Raw genomic sequence first — 16,955 nt, 5'->3', positions numbered from 1 at the left:
GACAGCCACTTTTAATGAGCTATGTTTTGCAAACACTGATGAGATGAATAACTGGGTTTTAGTAGCATTAATTGACAAAATGTGTAAGCCAGGTCCCCAAAAAGCATGTTGTTCTTCTTAGAATAATATAGTAGTGATTTTAGTGCCTGCTTGATGAAGCAGAGTAGCTGCTTATTTAATGCCACATCCTCTGAACTTGTAACAGTTCAATTAATTACTTGAATGTTAGACTAAATGAAATGCTCTATTTCCAGAGTAGTGTTTGGGTGGATGCAATAGCTAAATATTTGTAACACTGGGCTGGCGATCAAAAAATTTGTTAAAAATCGCACTTTTTTTTTGTAAATTCAATATGTCTCATAAATCAATAGGAATAAAATACCATTCAGGATTATCATTAAAACTCAATTGTGAATTAATAGCTTATTGGGGAAGGAGTCCAATGCCTCTAGATGAACTAGCTCACATGGGGATTCCGTCCAGTTTTACATTGTTAGGTTAAGACCACCCGAATAACTAAAGAAATGCGCTAAAATTAGTTTCATATAATTTTCAGCAAATCTAGAATTAATAAGCACTCCTCCGTGGTATACGAATGTTACATAGTCTGAGGATGTGGCATTAAATAAGAGCTATACCAGTTAATCAAGTAGGCACTAAAATTTATTTTGCCGATTCCCAACATTACCTTATCTCCGTGCCCCAATCCCCATCACCCACGCCATCCTGTGCCACGGAAATGTCACTATTATCTTTCTTGGCTGTTGGTAACTATAAACATAGCAATACCTCCATCACACGGGATTCATCCACAATTGATAGAAACACAATGAAACTAACTCAGCTTAGTCCACAGAAGGTGCACAGATTACTCTGGACTGGAATTGCATTGATGACCCCTTCTGTCACATATTGGGGTCAAGCATTTACTCATTTGGCCACTTTGACCAAAATGGCCATTTGTAAATAGAGTTTAGAGATTTTAATTTACCTTTGTCAAATCTGGGTGACTGGACAGTTTATTTCATTAACATTTTAATCTTCCTTGTCTCTGGATGCGCCCTAACCCTAACCAGTCCCATTTGTTTCTGTAGAATGAAATCGTAGTTAATGCAGAAAAGGAAAAAATGATACAGATGGTACTGATTCAAGGTAGTTTCACGAGCAAGGCTATGCAGGGAATTCATAACGGCTAAATTTGAGAATCTTACTGCTTATTATGCATTTAAAGTTATTGAGCACAATGATGATAGCTTAAAATCATTAGATTTTATGTTAAAGGCCTAGAAAACCTATCCTTTACTTCTTGACGTTTTGACAAGGGGTAAAATCTAATGATTATAATCATTGATTTAAGTGGATGAATGACAAGTTTGTGCAACATTTCATTCTTGCTTCAATTACCCTATTTAGTATAGTCCAATTATCTATCTATACATATTATCTAAAGCTCTGATCTTGTTATCTTCTGGTTTGCGCGGTCATTCTATTTGCGCAAAAACAGTACACTATAGCGCTACGATTTTTCGCCAGCTTACCCACCGTTCTCCTGTGCTGCGAGTGCACCAAGTTTCGTTCCGACCAGTGGTCTAATGTAAAACTTAGTGAGGTATAAAAAAATCTTAAAAAGCGCGCGTGCGCAGATCGATCTCCTCTCCTGCCTTTCAGTGGCGCGTGGATTGGTCTTTTCTCCTGTTACTCCGCAGGACGGTTCGCCCCTTCCTGCGCCACCACGTCTGTACTGGAGCTGAGGATGGCTGGCAGGGATTTCCAACCGGACACAATTTTCGGAGGGACCTGAAATGACCCAGCCTGGCGCGGTAAATATCGCCAAATGGAAAGCGGAGAATCGGATCCCGGCAGAAGAGAACGACTCAGTGACCGCTGTGATTCCCCACAGTCAGCTCTAGCCCTGCCAGCTCCATCCTCTCTGGTCCCCCTCGCTGACTCCTGCCCTCTCCCCCATGATACCTCCCTCTCCCCCACAACTTTTCTTCGAACTCTCTCCCCCCCGCCCACACCCCCCCCCCCCCCACCCATTCATCCCTCCCACACATCCCCTCCGGCTCCACAACACTCGCTGCCCCCCCTCCACATACACCCCGCCAACACACACCCCCCTCCCCCACACACACATCCCTCCCCTCCACACCTCCTGCCCACGCACACCCCTCCCCCTCCTCCCTCCCCCACACCCTGCCCATGCACAGCCCCTCCCACACACCCCCCCCCTCCCCCACCCACATCCTCCCTCCCCCACACCCTGCTCATGCACAGCCCCTCCCACACACACACCCTCTCCCTTCATCCTCCCTCCCCCCACACCCCGCCCACGCACACCCCTCCCCCACACAAACCCCCCTCCCACACAACCTCTCCCACACAACCTCCTTCCCCCCTCCCACACACACCCCTCCCCCTCCCACACATGCCCCCCTCCCACGGCAGCAGCAGGCCATGGCAGCGCTCCCCCCTTCCTCACCGGCCCGACAGCCCCGCCTGAAGCCGTCCCCCTCCCTGGCTGAAAGACCCTCCCCACCATTCCCCACCTGAAGCCGGTGAGGAGCGGCAGCGGTAGGCCACGGCAGCGGTAGGCCATGACAGCGATAGGCCATGGCAGCAGTAGGGGTAGGCAGCAGTAGGCTACACCAGTGTTAGGCTACGACAGCGTTCCCCCCTCCCCACCAGCCGCCGACAAGCCCTGCCTGAAGCCATGCCCCTCGCCAAGCTGCAGGACGCTCCCCCCACGGCCCCCGACAGAACCCGCCTGAAGCCGTCCCCCGGCTGCAGAACGCAACAAGAGACGCAACAAGCAAGAATGGACTGAATAAATCTCATCTTTAACATTTAAATTGATGGACATAGCACGCCTTGAAGAAATGAGACTCCGACTAATAGATAAATATGACCAATTCTTAAGGAGTTGGTCTCCGTTCATCGACTTTTTGGAATCATGTGATGCAGCGGTACCATAAGGATTGCTGATTTCAGTTCATGCCGTGGATAGATCTACATCTCCGAATAAAGATTTGAAAATTTCTCTTTTAAGGGGCCTTCTCTCCTATTTCTACTTTTTACTTTTTCTTTTTTTTATATACACACTTCACATTTTTCTATTCTCTACCGTCTATTTTTCCTCTTTTTCCCCTTTCTATTGTTTTCCTTTTCTTGTCTTGCTTACTTCCTTCTCAAAACATAAAAGTAGAGGTTGTACATAGAATGGATTACGGTATGACATAGTTGGCACCTAAAATTAGGTTCCACTGTACTGTTTTGTATTGTATTAACTTCTAATAAAATAAACAAAAAAAAAATAAAAAAAATACCTGCAACGCAATGGGCGGGATTGGCTGCGCCGCCGGAGAGCCGCTAAGAGTGGATGGGGGGGGGGGGGGGGTTGAGGGGGGATGGAGTGTGTGAGTAGGGGGGGAGGGCATGGGGCGGAGTGGGGGGGGAGGGGGGTGAGGGGTGAGGAGGGATCAGGGGCTGTACAACGGGAACCCGTCAGCCGCGCCTGCGCACTTAGGGGCTATGGCTGAGTGGTGGAATATTGCATTGGGGGAACGGGTTGCATTGGGGGAACGGGTGAGAGGCGGAATATTGCGTTGGGGATGGATTGCATTGGGGACCAGGCCTTTAGCTTTGCATAAGAGCAGAGAGGTGGTTTATTCCAGTGCTCACTAAGAATGAATATCCAACCAATCACAATTACCAAACGAAAATGCTGTGTTGAATGAACCTTGGCTAATTTATAATTATAAATTACATTATAAACTGATAAATATAATTATAAAGTTTCATAATTTCAAGAGATTTATATATTAAGGGCGTAAAGTGTTCAACAGAGCCATGATGAGTGACACTAAATCAGAGAGGTCAAGGAAATCAAAAATATAAAAGGCACAGCATCTGATGAATGGAATTTCAGTGATAAAGGCAAGATCTACTTAAATGATTTTGAAATATATATTTGAAATCAAATTTTTCAGTGCACATATTAGTTCTTGGATGCATGCATTAAATGCAGAACAAAGCGGCAGATTATTGCATTTTGTTTCAGAAATTCAATTCCATGACACTGAACTTTGGAAGTGGAGTACAAGATTCTGCCCACATGACACGCATAGAAATACAGCATAGAAATAGGCCATTGGGTCCACCATGTCCATGCCAACCATAAGTACCTTTTATTTAATTTAGTTTATTTTATTTTCATGTGTACCGAGGTACAGTGAAAAGCTGTCGGCGCATCCCGGAACCAATGATTGGACTCGACTTTTGGGTCGGCGCTCCCTTGAGCCAATCAATCCTTCCCACGTGGGGGGGGCAAAAATCTTACTCTCCACTTACTCCCCTTGAAGCTGCTGATCCCATTGTCACTCTGTCACCTCTCCCGCCCTCTCCTTTTCCTTACCCTCAGTCACTCCCTCCCTCACCTCTCCCCTTTCACACTCCCCCACTAAAGAATTTTTATATAACATTTCTTCTCCTCCCATCCCCCACTCTGTCATCTCTCTTAGCTTCTGTATTGGCAGCAGATATCCCATTGTGATGTCATTTTCGGTTTTTCGAAATCTTCACGGCAGCTTGTTAAATGAGATCCCATTGTGATTGGACGACTGTGAGATGCTATTGTGACATCATCACTGGAAGCTGCTAGAAAAGTCTCCCACGCACAGGCAGTTATTATTTTCAAAGTTGGCTTTTTTTAAACTTTAAATATCAATAGCTTGTGATCTATAACATCAAATGTGATACTAATGGGAAAAAGCTGAGTAAGATTCTGCAAACATTTTCGCGCAATTGTATACCATTTTGGCGTAGTTTCTTGATCTCACAGAGACAGAAGGAGAAACAAGACGAGACTTTTAATGGGATAGATAGATAGATAGATAGATAGATAGATAGATAGATAGATAGATAGATAGATAGATAGATGGGTACCCGGACAGGACATCGAAGGACGAGAAGCCGAAACCATGAAGTGGAAGCCAAGATAACGAAAGTACATCACTCTGAAAAGCCGAGACCGAAAGTAGATCACGCCGAAAAGCCAAGAGACCGAAAGCACATCATGCTGAAAAGCCAAGATACCGAAAGTACATCACGCCAAAAGGACACGAAGCCAAAAGTGCATCATGCCAAAAGGATACGAACCTGAACGCCGCAAAGACAAGGCGCAGAACGGACATGACGTCGAAAAGCCACCGAACGGACATGACGTCTCCAGGGACGGGATTGGTCCGACACCTTGTCAGTCATCGACAAAGGTCAGCGATTGATCCAGACCCCCGCGGCGTCCATCACATCACTGCCTTTCTGGCAATCGCAGCAGCTTGGAGTCACTGCCACCATTTTATAAACAAAAGCTCAAGCTCCTACCAACCCTCCCCCCCCCCCCGGCCAGTGATGTGATGGACGCGTGGGTCTTGACCAATCGCTGACAGGCTCTAGGACAAATCCCGTCCCCGGAGACGTCATGTCCGTTCGGCGGCTTTTCGATGTCATGTCCGTTCTGCTTCTTTGCGACGTGGTGTCCGTTCGGTTTCGTATTCTTTCGGCATCGTGTCCTTTCGGGTTCGTATCCTTTTGGCGTCGTGTCCATTCAGTTTCCTGCCTTCCACTTCTTGGCTTCGGCTTCTTGTCCTTCGACTTCCCGTCCGCACACAAGATAGATGAGCAAGAACAGATCAGACGATTAAACAGAGATTAAACTACTGTTTCAGTAGTTGGAGTTAAAGCACCAAACGCCACAAATAGTAACAAGCCTCTCCTTCAGGCAGTCATCACCCAATTTATAATCCATTCACAAGCTAGATGTCGGGTGCAATCCATCGCAATAACAGTTCAGAATTCACTTTAAGATTGCTAGCAAAATCAAAAATCTCATCTCCACTTTGATCACAGTAGTTCTGAAAAGTCACCTTAGCAACGAAAAATTAAAAAAATCTCAGGGACTGCAGCAAGCTGAAAGTAGAAGAGGATTTTGTGCTTGCAACATTCTTTTGAATTTTGACAATTTTCCAGCAATTAATCCGTTTATCTTGTCCTGGTTCTCAGTACATAATAATCATATTGTGACCTCACAATTCGCAAGAACTATTTTTATTCCGCATTGGCAATTTGATATTGCTGAAAAAATATAAGTACCTCTGCCTACTGCTAGTGCTCTTCATTACTATTTATTAAGTATAATTACTGGACCCACATAACTGCACCAGTTCTTTACATCTCTGATGACTAATATTTATGGTACCAGTTGAATTTTTTATACACAGCGTTAGAAATGTTAAAACCATCATGTGTAACATCCAGTAATAAGCCTGGGTGTGCTTTCAAGGAGAATAGCAAATCACAATCATGAATTTTAGAGATTTATTTTATGTAAATCAAGATCTTCTCAGTTGTTACATGCAACTACATCAGATATCTTCATTCTCTCCTTCCTTGAGAACCACGCTACATGGGTGGGCTTACAGCAGATGCACTTTGTGCAGACTTCAAATCTTTAGCGAATCAAAGAGATACTGTTGAAAAAAAGAATTCACTTGCAGGCTGAAAAGATTTCTACAGAAATTAGCTTTACTGCAGAGTTTGGAAAAAAAAGATATTTTGTATTTTTTCTGATTGAAAGTGGTCCTAAGACAGCAGTGTTAAACCCTTCATATTTTATCCTTTAATATTTTTGCATAGGCATGCAGTTGTAATGGATGTATAAAGGATAAGTGACATCCACTCTGGAAGTCCATGCTCTGATCAGCTTTCAACACCCCCACATTAGCTATTCTAACACTTAGCAATGGCATGGCTGTTATGTCACAATTGAATAACAACCATTAAAATGCATGATTTGGCGAGTTAACTCTCCCCCCCCCCCTCTCTCCCCAGCGTCATAGAACTATAAAACATGGAAACAGGCCCTTCAGACCAACTTGCCCATGCCGACCATGGTGCCTCATTTACACTAGTCCCACTTGCCCACGTTTGGTCCATATCCCTCTAAACCTTTCCTATCCATATACCTGTCTATACGTCTTGAATATGTTGTTATAGTACCTGCCCTAACTATCTCCTCTGGCAGCTTGTTTCACATACCCACCACTCCGCTGTGTGAAAAAGTGTCCCTCTTTCCCCTTAAACCTCTGACCTCTGGTTGGATTCCTCTATTCTGGGTAAAAGACACCGAGCATCTACCCTATCTATTCTCCTTATGGTCTTATACAACTCCATAAGATCACCCTTCAGCCTGCAGGTGCTCCATGGAATAAAGTCCTAGTCTGCCCAACCTAGCCTTCAGCTCAGACACTCAAGTCCTGACAACATCCTTGTAAATCTTTTCTGCACTCTTTCCATCTTAACAACATCATGGTGATCTCAATTGAACACAATAATCCAAATGTGGCCTCAGCAATGATAAGATTTAAGCAGTTATTATATTGTGGAAATGTCTGTACATGATTACCCAGCATAGTTGTGATTGTATCATTGATGGGACCAGGATTTTGACTGAAGGGAAGTTAACATGAGGATGCTGTGAAGAATGCATGGCTTGCGTTGGACATTGAGTGGTGGAAGCTCGTTCCCTAACTTTAGACATACACTAAGATGGAGTGCCAACCTTCCAAGCACGAAAGTTCCAAATGGAAGATTTCCATAGGAAACGAGACCAGTGATAGTCTTTGGGAAATAGCTCTATATTTGGCTTTACATCATGGATATCAAAACAAAGCATTTCACTCTACCTCAGTACATGTGACAATAAAGTATCGTTGAATCATATTCTCCCTGTGACCGTGTGGGTTTCCTTCCATATCCTAAAGATGTGTAGGTTGGTAGGTTAGTTAACTTCTGTAAAGTGTGGAGGGAGTGCATGCGAAAGAGGGATAACATAGAACTTGTCAGAATGGGTGATCAATGGTCAGTGGGCCGAAAGGCCTGTTTCCATGCTGCATCTTTCAATCGATAAAAAGTATGAATGCGAAGGAGGACATTAAAGTATCAGGGAATGTACTAAGCACGGGTAAAAACAAGCTTCATTCAATCCAGAGAAGACTGAAATGTGAAAAGAAGATCCTCAAATGAAATTGGGTGATAATACTATGGTCATAGAGAATTATAAAGAGATGACAAAAGTTGGTTGACAGCTAGGAATCAGTTAGAATAAATAGTTTTTTTTTTGGGTATGGCATGTAGTAAACAAGCAGCTAATAACTTTTCCATGACGTACTTTGATTTCTCTATCTACATTTCTGAGTGAGACTCATCCAATAGCCACTATAAGATAATAACTCCCAAAGCTGCTTGCACCATATTTCCTACATATTTTCAGAGATTTTTCTTTTCCATTCACATCTTTTCTGATGAGTTTACCTTCTATGTTGTGCTTTTGACATGTTCTTTCTCCTCGTGCAGATTTTATTTCACCATGACAGTAGCATTTCCCATATCTGTTTCTTGGTTGTCATCTATCACCCTTTCTCAATCAAGTTCATATCAGGCGAGTTCTACATCAAGGGATAATGCTCTGCCATATGTGCACCCGCATCTTGATGGCACCAGCACACACACTATCTCCTCCATTTCATTATTTTAAGGGATTGTTCCCTTATAGCATCATGCCTCCCTACATGATTGTGTTCAACCCACCAAACCTTCTCCATGGCACCTGACAGTGCAAGTGGAAGAGATGCCCTACATGCCAGTTTACCTCTCTTATCCGCAGCCATAAAAAACATTCCCAGCAACATTGTGACTAACTGCTCTTTTCATGTCTGCATATTGTCGTTGCTATTCTAAATATGGTCTCCTTTATATTAGAGATATTTTTTTTGAGATGCATTTAATTTACAACCTTTATCCCAAATTCACTTTAAGCCTCAATCGTCTCTAGTTTGACATTTCTTTGATCTTTTTCAAGGCTCCATTTAGCCTCATTAGTGCCTTAATGATCAATATCGTACTTTCAATTAGAAACATTACAGCTGTCCGACTCAATAATCAAATATTTCAGATGATGATTCAGCTTTTGCCATTTACACCTCCACTTTACACCCCATTGTTTTCTTTACTTGAACCTTTTTATTGTTTCATCATGTATTCTGCCATTGAATCTGATCTTCAGAAACATTTAGACACTGTTCAAAAATACATTGACAATGCGAGTTCTAAATGGCCATTTGGGTAGTATGATGTTAGTGCAGGAGGTTCCACCAAACAAAGCTTGGTCATTTCTTGCTGAATACCCTATCTAGTGAGGGAGGTTTGGGGACTATGCAGTCCCAGGTGATCTGGTCTGTTAACTTCATTTTCATTTCATAGACCATAAAACAGTGCAGTACAGGAATGTTGTGCTGAATATGCTGAATATTTTGCCGAGTTAAACTGATCTCATCTGCCTGTACATGATCCATATCCCTCTATCCCCTCCACTTCCATTTGCCTATCTAAAAGCCTCTTAAACGCCACTGTCGTACTTGCTTCCACCATCACCATGCGTTCTTGGCCACTGCCCCCCACTCTGTGTAAAAATTTGCCCTGCACATCTCCATCAAACTTTCCCCCTCTCACCATATAGCTATGCCCTCTAATGTTGGACATTTGCACCCTGGGAAAAAAAGGGTTTGATTGTCTACCCTATCTATGCCTCATAATTGTATATATACTTCAATCTCTGACGTTCCAGAGAAAACAATCCAAGTCTATCCAACCTCTCCCTGTAGCTGAAACCCTGTAATCCAGGCATCATTCTGGTAAACCTCCTCTGCGCCCTCTTCAAAGCCTCCACATCTTTCCTGTAATGGGGAAACCAGAACTGCACGCACTTCAAATGCAGTCTAACTGAAGTCCAATAGAGCTGCCTAAGAAATATTAGCTTTCCTTTGAAAATGCCTGATCTTCCAAGCAATTTCTGTTCTTACATGAGAACATCTCTTTGTTTCTGAATTCTTAAATTCTTATTTAATGGAAAAGACACTTCTCTCTCATTGTGAATTGGTTTTGAATTACAGAATTACTATTCAAAGTGATCCTTCTGATCTAGGTGTTGCTAGGCAACCATAATGAAGTGAGGGATGCCTGCACGACAATTGAATTAATAGAAACAGGAATCTCTGGAAAACCTCGGCAGGTTAGGCAGTCCTAAGTGGAGCAGGGAGACTTAACATTTTTGGTTCGAAAATAAAGTGTTGGATGGATGAAAACAACAATGCCGCGAGTCAGGGCTGGGGTCTTACTTCCTGCAGCCTCAGAGGTGCTCAGGATGTTTCAAGGTCGGCTGCGGAAGTACCCCAGTGTAGGGGAAGTTGCATGGTTGGCGTGTGAGGCAAAGTACATTGCGTTCGTGGATCAATGAGTCTGGATTGAACATTTCTGGAGGAGATAGATAGGTGACGTTTCGGGTCAGGGCCCTTCTTCACTCTTAAGTGGGGTTCTGACCCGAAACATCAGCATGAAAAAGGGTCCCAACACAAAATGTTGCCTATCCCTGCCCTCCAGAGATGCTGCCTGACCTGCTGAGTTACTCCAGTACTTGCATCACTGACACTTCCGATTTAACCTTCTCCTTCTCAAATTGCAGATTAAAACTAATCATATTATGATCACTACCTCCAAGCGGTTCATTTACCTCGCGTTTTCGTATCAAATCTGGTTCATTGGACAACTCTAAATCCAGAATTGCCTTTTCGCTGGTCGGCTCCATTATAACTGCTCTAAGAATCCATCTAGGAGGCACTCTACAAACTCTTTCTTGGGGTCCTGAACCAACCTGATTTTCCCAATCTACCTGCATATTGTAATCCCCCATCACCACAGTGGCATTACCTTTGTTACATGCCAGTTTTAACTCCTACTACAACCTACATCCGGGCACTATATGGGGGTCTGTAGATAACACCAATTAGTGTCTTCTTGCCTTTGCAATTCCTCAACTCAATCCACAGTGACTCTACCTCGTCAGTCCCTATGTCTTCCCTCGCAAGGGATTGAATTCCATTCCTCACCAGAAGAGCTACCCCCCATCCTCTGCCCACCTGCCTGTCCTTTCTATAGGATGTATAACCCTGAATATTAAGTTCCCAGGTCCGATCCTCCTGCAGCCACGTCTCGGTAATCCCCACAATGTCATATCTACCAACCCTAACTGAGCCTCAAGCTCATCTACTTTACTTCTTATACTTCGAGCATTCAAGTACAATATTTTTAATTCCTTACGCATCTCACCATTTACATCGATTCCTATTACACTTGGCCATACTCTCTTATCCCTTTGTGTGCTTTCTTTCCAGTTAATTCTGGGGTCATTAACTATCCCTTTACTCCCTTTCCCTTTAACTCCGTCCTTGACTATCCCATTTGCTGCAATTCTGCCACTGGCCATGTGCGCGATTTTGGAGCCTTTGGGGGGGGGGGGGGGGGGGGTTAAAATGCTGAAGAATCGTTCCGACGGGCGTTCTGTGTATTTTTTTTTTAAATCACCCGACAATTTCAGCGCTGGAATCATTTTTAAATCAGCTTCTAAAGCCGTCAACGCCGACAACGGGGATGGATTTCAGATACGGGACAGGTGAATGAAAGCCGTTTATTTTATGTATAAAAGTGGTCCTTAAGATGCCTTTAGTTCACATTTTAAGTTGCGAAACGGTGATTTAGTCCCCATCCGAACCGGCAGTATTTTTCCTGCCGATATGGGTCTAAATTCACCGCAAACCGTAACGTTCCAATTGATCGCATTCCAGAAAAATCCACTCGCAAGATGATTTAAATGGCCATTAATTTACAGGTATTAACCATTAAATTCCTTCCATTTGGCCTATAAATCCATGACAATGCGATTTAAAAATTATGTTATATTGTGAATTATTGTGTGAATGTTATTTGGACACTTAGGCTATTTAAAAATGTTAATCTATTCTTAAGAAATTGATAGATGTTTAGTAATTGAATTTTGTAATTAGCTACAATTAGGTAACTAACTAATTATATACTTTAATTTCAAGTTACGTAAGTAAGATTGTTTCATATTTGTTTCAGAATGCTTCAATCTATAATAACTGAAAATTTCTTTCAGTTCTCTTAATTTTTAAGAAAGTTATGGCCATTTGACTGTCCTCGATCACAGCTTTTGTGTTAAGTCAATGGAAAAGCAATAGGGAACAAGATGCTAATTTCCGAGTATGAAAATGGCCATAACGTTTTTAATACTGAAGATATGAACCTGAATTAGGTGTCAAATTAAACTTCTTTTTATGCTTTATCTGATGGGATAAATTACAGACTTGATTTTTAAAATCTCAAAATGTTGTAACATTGCTATTTATAGGCTGGTGAGCCTCACATCAGTGGTAGGGAAGCTACCTTGGAGGATTCTTCGGGATAGGATTACTCCTATTTGGAAGGGATGGGTTAATTAGGGAAAGTCAGCATGGCATAAGTCGCAGATCATGTCTCACTAGCTTGATTGAGTTTTTTGTGGAGATGACAAAAGTGATCATTGAGGGTAGGGCGGTGGGAGTTACCTATATGGATTTTAGTAAAGGTATTTGACAAGATGCCTCATGGTAGGTTGATCCAGAAGATTGAGATGAATGGGATTCACAGTCACTTGGTTATATTGATTTAGAACTGGCTTATTCATAGAAGACAGAGGGCTGTGGAGGAAGTGTGTTATTTCGGCTGAAGGTCTCTTGACCAGTGGAGTTCCACAGGGATCTGTGCTGAGACCCCTTTTCTCTGGGTAGAAATATCAAAGACCAGGGGGCATGGCTTTAAGGTGAGCGAGGCAAAGTTTAAAGGAGATGTGTGGGGCAAAGTTTCATTTTACACAGAGGGTGGTGGATGCCTGGATAGTGCTGCCTTGGAGGCAGATTCGATAGTGACATTTATGAGTTTTTTTAATAGGCACAATAATGTCCAGGGAATGCAGGGATATGGATCGCATTCAGGCAATGAGGTTAGCTTTTCTTGGCATCGTGTTCGGCACAGACATTGTGGGCCAGAGAGCCTGTTTCTATGTTCCAAATGCTGTGGTTGTGGAACAAATTTAATGGAATTCATAAGTGATAGCAGCAGAATTAGGCTATTCGGCCCATCAAGTCTACTCTGCCATTCAATCATTGCTGATCTATCTCTCCCTCCTAACCCCATTCTCCTGCCTTCTTCCCATAACCCCTAACACCCGTACTAATGCTGTTGATATCTGCTTTACCAACTAATAAAAAGAACACTGTCTCACTTACTTCATTAACTTTTATGTGACGGGTTTTTCTCATGCTTGGTGCATAAAGACAAGAAATGTTAAAATTAAAGTACCTTGGTAGTTTGCCATACCTGGTTTATGTCAGTAAGGTGGTATTTCTGAATGTGAAGTGGCAGCTGAAAAAGCATTAACATCTTGTGAAAGCTCACAAAATAACCTGAAGCATGACGGGAGTTAATATTTGAGGATTAACATATAATGTTTTTGTTGTATTGAGGGCTAATAATTAACAGCATGAAGACAGACATAAATTACAAGATTAAGTTGATGCACTGAAATGCCTCCACTTCTTGCTTAGGGCAACAGCTATTGTCTTACAAAGCTGCCGCCAAAAAAATAAAGGGCAGCACTTTCCACTTCTTTCAGAAACCAGAAAATAACTTCTACCACGTCTGTCAGAGATCTTAGAATGAAAATTCTAAAATGTACTCTGCACCACACTGAACTGATTAAAAATCATAGTTGTTGCATGTGTGAACACAACTCTCGCACTTGGCACTGCAAACTGCAGAGCAAGTGTTTTCCTGCTGCTAGAAACAGTGCAATACGTAGCTGTTTCATACCGATCTTTCAAAGAATGTTCAAAATCCAAAGTGGTATGTGCTTCTGTGCAGGATGACAATGTTTGTACAACACATAACTGGGAAATCAAAAAAACCTGGAGATGCTGGAAATCTGAAATAAAACAGAAAATGCTGGAAACACTCAGCAGGTTTGGGAGTATCTGTGCAAAGAGAAACATAATTAACATTTCAGATCTGTGATTTTTGACCAGGAGCAGTTGCAATTCCAGTATCCTCAGATAAACTTGTGAAAAGTTGTTCTGTACCTGAAGAAAAGGGATGTTGAATTAAAGGATAGTACATTCCTCTTTAACCCAAAATGGGAACTTAAAATTTTAGTGGTGGAAACAAAAGCAGAAAATGTGACAGAAGCCCTGTAACCGTGGCAGCCCTTGCATGATAGGACAGTAAGAAATGAAAGATCTGCTAAAATAGATATTAGGATATAGGAATAGATAAAGATCACACAATATGGATAATCTTTTCAAGGGACAATACCCATGGCAATTTTCTGGATACCATGTTCAGGACTGGTAACATGTCTCGAGAATTATTGAAGTTTGTACTTCCTCATTTGTGGGGTAAGGGCATCATTGGCAAGGCCAGCATTTATTGCCTAAACTAAAAGGTAGTGACGAACCATCTACTACATGCACAGCAGACCTTCAGTTGAACATACCTTCTTATGTGATGGTGAATATCCTCAGGATTTAGAGACAGCAACAATAATAGTGAAGCACTGGGGCCGGCAAGTGAAGATGGCAAGTGATTTAGATCGACCAAATGATGGATCCCATGAAGCTGCTACTCCTGATTTTCTTGACGATAGATGATGTGGATTTGGGAGGTGATGTTGGAGTAAGCTTGTCCTTATTTATAGTGATGAGGTTTCGGGAAGGCAGGAAATAAATCATCCACTGCAAGATATTCAACTACTTAATAGCTCTTGCAGCCAACGTTAAGTTGAAATGCAAGAGCCATTGTCTCTTGCATTTATGTAATGTTAATTACATTTAAGAGCCGAAGCTTTAATGTTGCTGCATTGTGGCATGTTGTCTCATTTTGTAAGGAGTTACAAAAATCGAACATTGGCAATTATGCATCCCTACTTCTGACCTGATGGGGAAAATACGTTTATTTCTAAAACTGTAGACAGTGGGCCTAAGCTGGCCCTGATAAACTCAAATGGTAATGTTGTAAGGCTGAGATTCTTATTTGTTGCTGGAGGATAACTGGTTGTGATAAGAGTAAAGGGATCAATAATGAATTTGCAGTAATGCCTTTGCAGTCTAGGTATCGCATGCTTTTTCCTTTATTACATGGTCTGCACAAAATATGACTAAGTGCAGGCTTTTTATATTTATCCCATCCAAATATTTCTTACTACTCATCAACAATTTACCTTGCATTAGTTGTAAATAAGATAAAATAGAAGTTGTCCTACAACTTAGGCTGTGCACATCATACGCAAAAAGAAGAAGCATTAGTTGTCAATCAATTTGCGTTATAAACTGCCAGCACAGAATGTGTGGTAAAGAGTAGGATGATGGTGTATACTTCAAGCCATCTGTTCGAAACCAGTGACGAACAAGAGTGAAAAAATGAAATTGGTAAGTACATGAATAGAAAACATGAATTATGAGGAGAGACTGGAAAGGCTGAGTCTGCTTTCCCCATCCAGTGAAGGAGAGAAGGGTGACCTTACAGAGGTTTACAAAATAAACCTGCAAAAATATATACAATTAAGAGGGAAAAAGATAGGGTAGATAGTCATAGTCGTTTTCCCATGGTAGGAGAATCCAAAACAAGAAGGCAAAGGTGTAACATTAGAGGGGAAAGATTTAAATGGAATCTGAAGAGCAGATTTGTAAACTCAGAAAATGGGTATATGGAATGAGCTGCCAGAGGTGGTCATAGAGGCAGGTATAAATACAACGTTTAAAACATGGATAGGAAATGTTTAGAGGGATATGGGCCAAATGCAAGCAAATGGGATTAGTGTAGACTGGCATCTGGATTGGCATAGATGAAGTAGACTGAAGGGCATGTTTCCATGCTATATAACTTGGGGAATCAATGAAAAAGACCTGCACTTAGACAACCAAATGAATAAACTGCTTGATGTGACATTGATAAAGTTGAGGGATATAATCCCTGATCTACTTTGAGTGAGCTGACCGACTGATATTTTTAGTATAGCAATGAAATTGAGTTCACTATAAATTAATGTTTCTGCCCTGGTTTTACCACTGAGAAAGATATTAAATCGAAGGAATTGGGAAAGTTAATGGCAATGTCTTACAGTCCGTGTTACAGTCGAGGAGGTGCCGACGGTCCTGAGATGTATGAAGGTAGATAAATGCCAATATATCTAAGGACCTTGTGGGAAGCTAGAGAAGAAATTGCAGGATTCCTGACTGAGATATTTGAATCATTGTTAGACTGTGATGAGGTGCTCAAAGACTGGAGGGTGGCTAATGCTGTGCCGCTACTTAAGAAGGGCTGTAAAGAAAACCGTGGAACTATAGACCACTAAGTCCAACATCTGCAGTAGGAACGTTACTGAAGAGGATTCGGATAAAATATGCATGCATTTGGAAAAACCCAGGTTGATTAGTGATGGTCAACATAGATTTTTGCATGGCAGAATGTATCTAACAATTTTTTTGAAAAACTAAGAAGGTTGTTGAGGGCAGGGCCATAGACATAGTCTATTTGGACTTTAGCAAGGCCTTCGATAAGTTTGGACATAGTACGCTGATCTGGAACGTTAGACCGCATGGAATCCATGGAGAGTAAATAGCTGGATACAGAATTATTTTTATGGTAGGAAACAGAGGGTGGTGTTTTCAGACAGGAGGCCTGTGACCAGTGGTGTGCCTCAGGGATTGTTGCAGGGCCCAATACAGTTTGTCATCTATATCAATGTTTCAGATGAGATTGTACAAGGCAGTTTGGAGATGACACTAAAATAGGTGGTATTGTAGACAGTGAAGATAGTTATCAAAAATTATAGCCGGTCAAGTGGGTAGGAACGGCTAATGTAGTTTGATTCAGATAAGAGAGAGGTATTACATTTTGGAAAGTGAAACAAGGGCAGGACCTTCACTCGAGATCTGGTGAATGTTGAAAAAAAT

At 42.1% G+C, this 16,955-nt stretch overlaps 1 protein-coding gene across 5 annotated transcripts in view; it reads right to left on the bottom strand.

Moving 5' to 3' along the window:
- Nucleotides 1-16,955, bottom strand: part of vps8 (VPS8 subunit of CORVET complex) — a 420,899-nt gene that overhangs the window by 110,165 nt on the left and 293,779 nt on the right. The window lies entirely within an intron of this gene.

Source organism: Amblyraja radiata, chromosome 7 (assembly GCF_010909765.2).
Source record: "Amblyraja radiata isolate CabotCenter1 chromosome 7, sAmbRad1.1.pri, whole genome shotgun sequence".
Lineage (NCBI taxonomy): Eukaryota > Metazoa > Chordata > Chondrichthyes > Rajiformes > Rajidae > Amblyraja > Amblyraja radiata.
The sequence above is the reverse complement of the archived record's forward strand: the minus strand, read 5'-3'. Positions and strand labels throughout refer to the sequence as shown.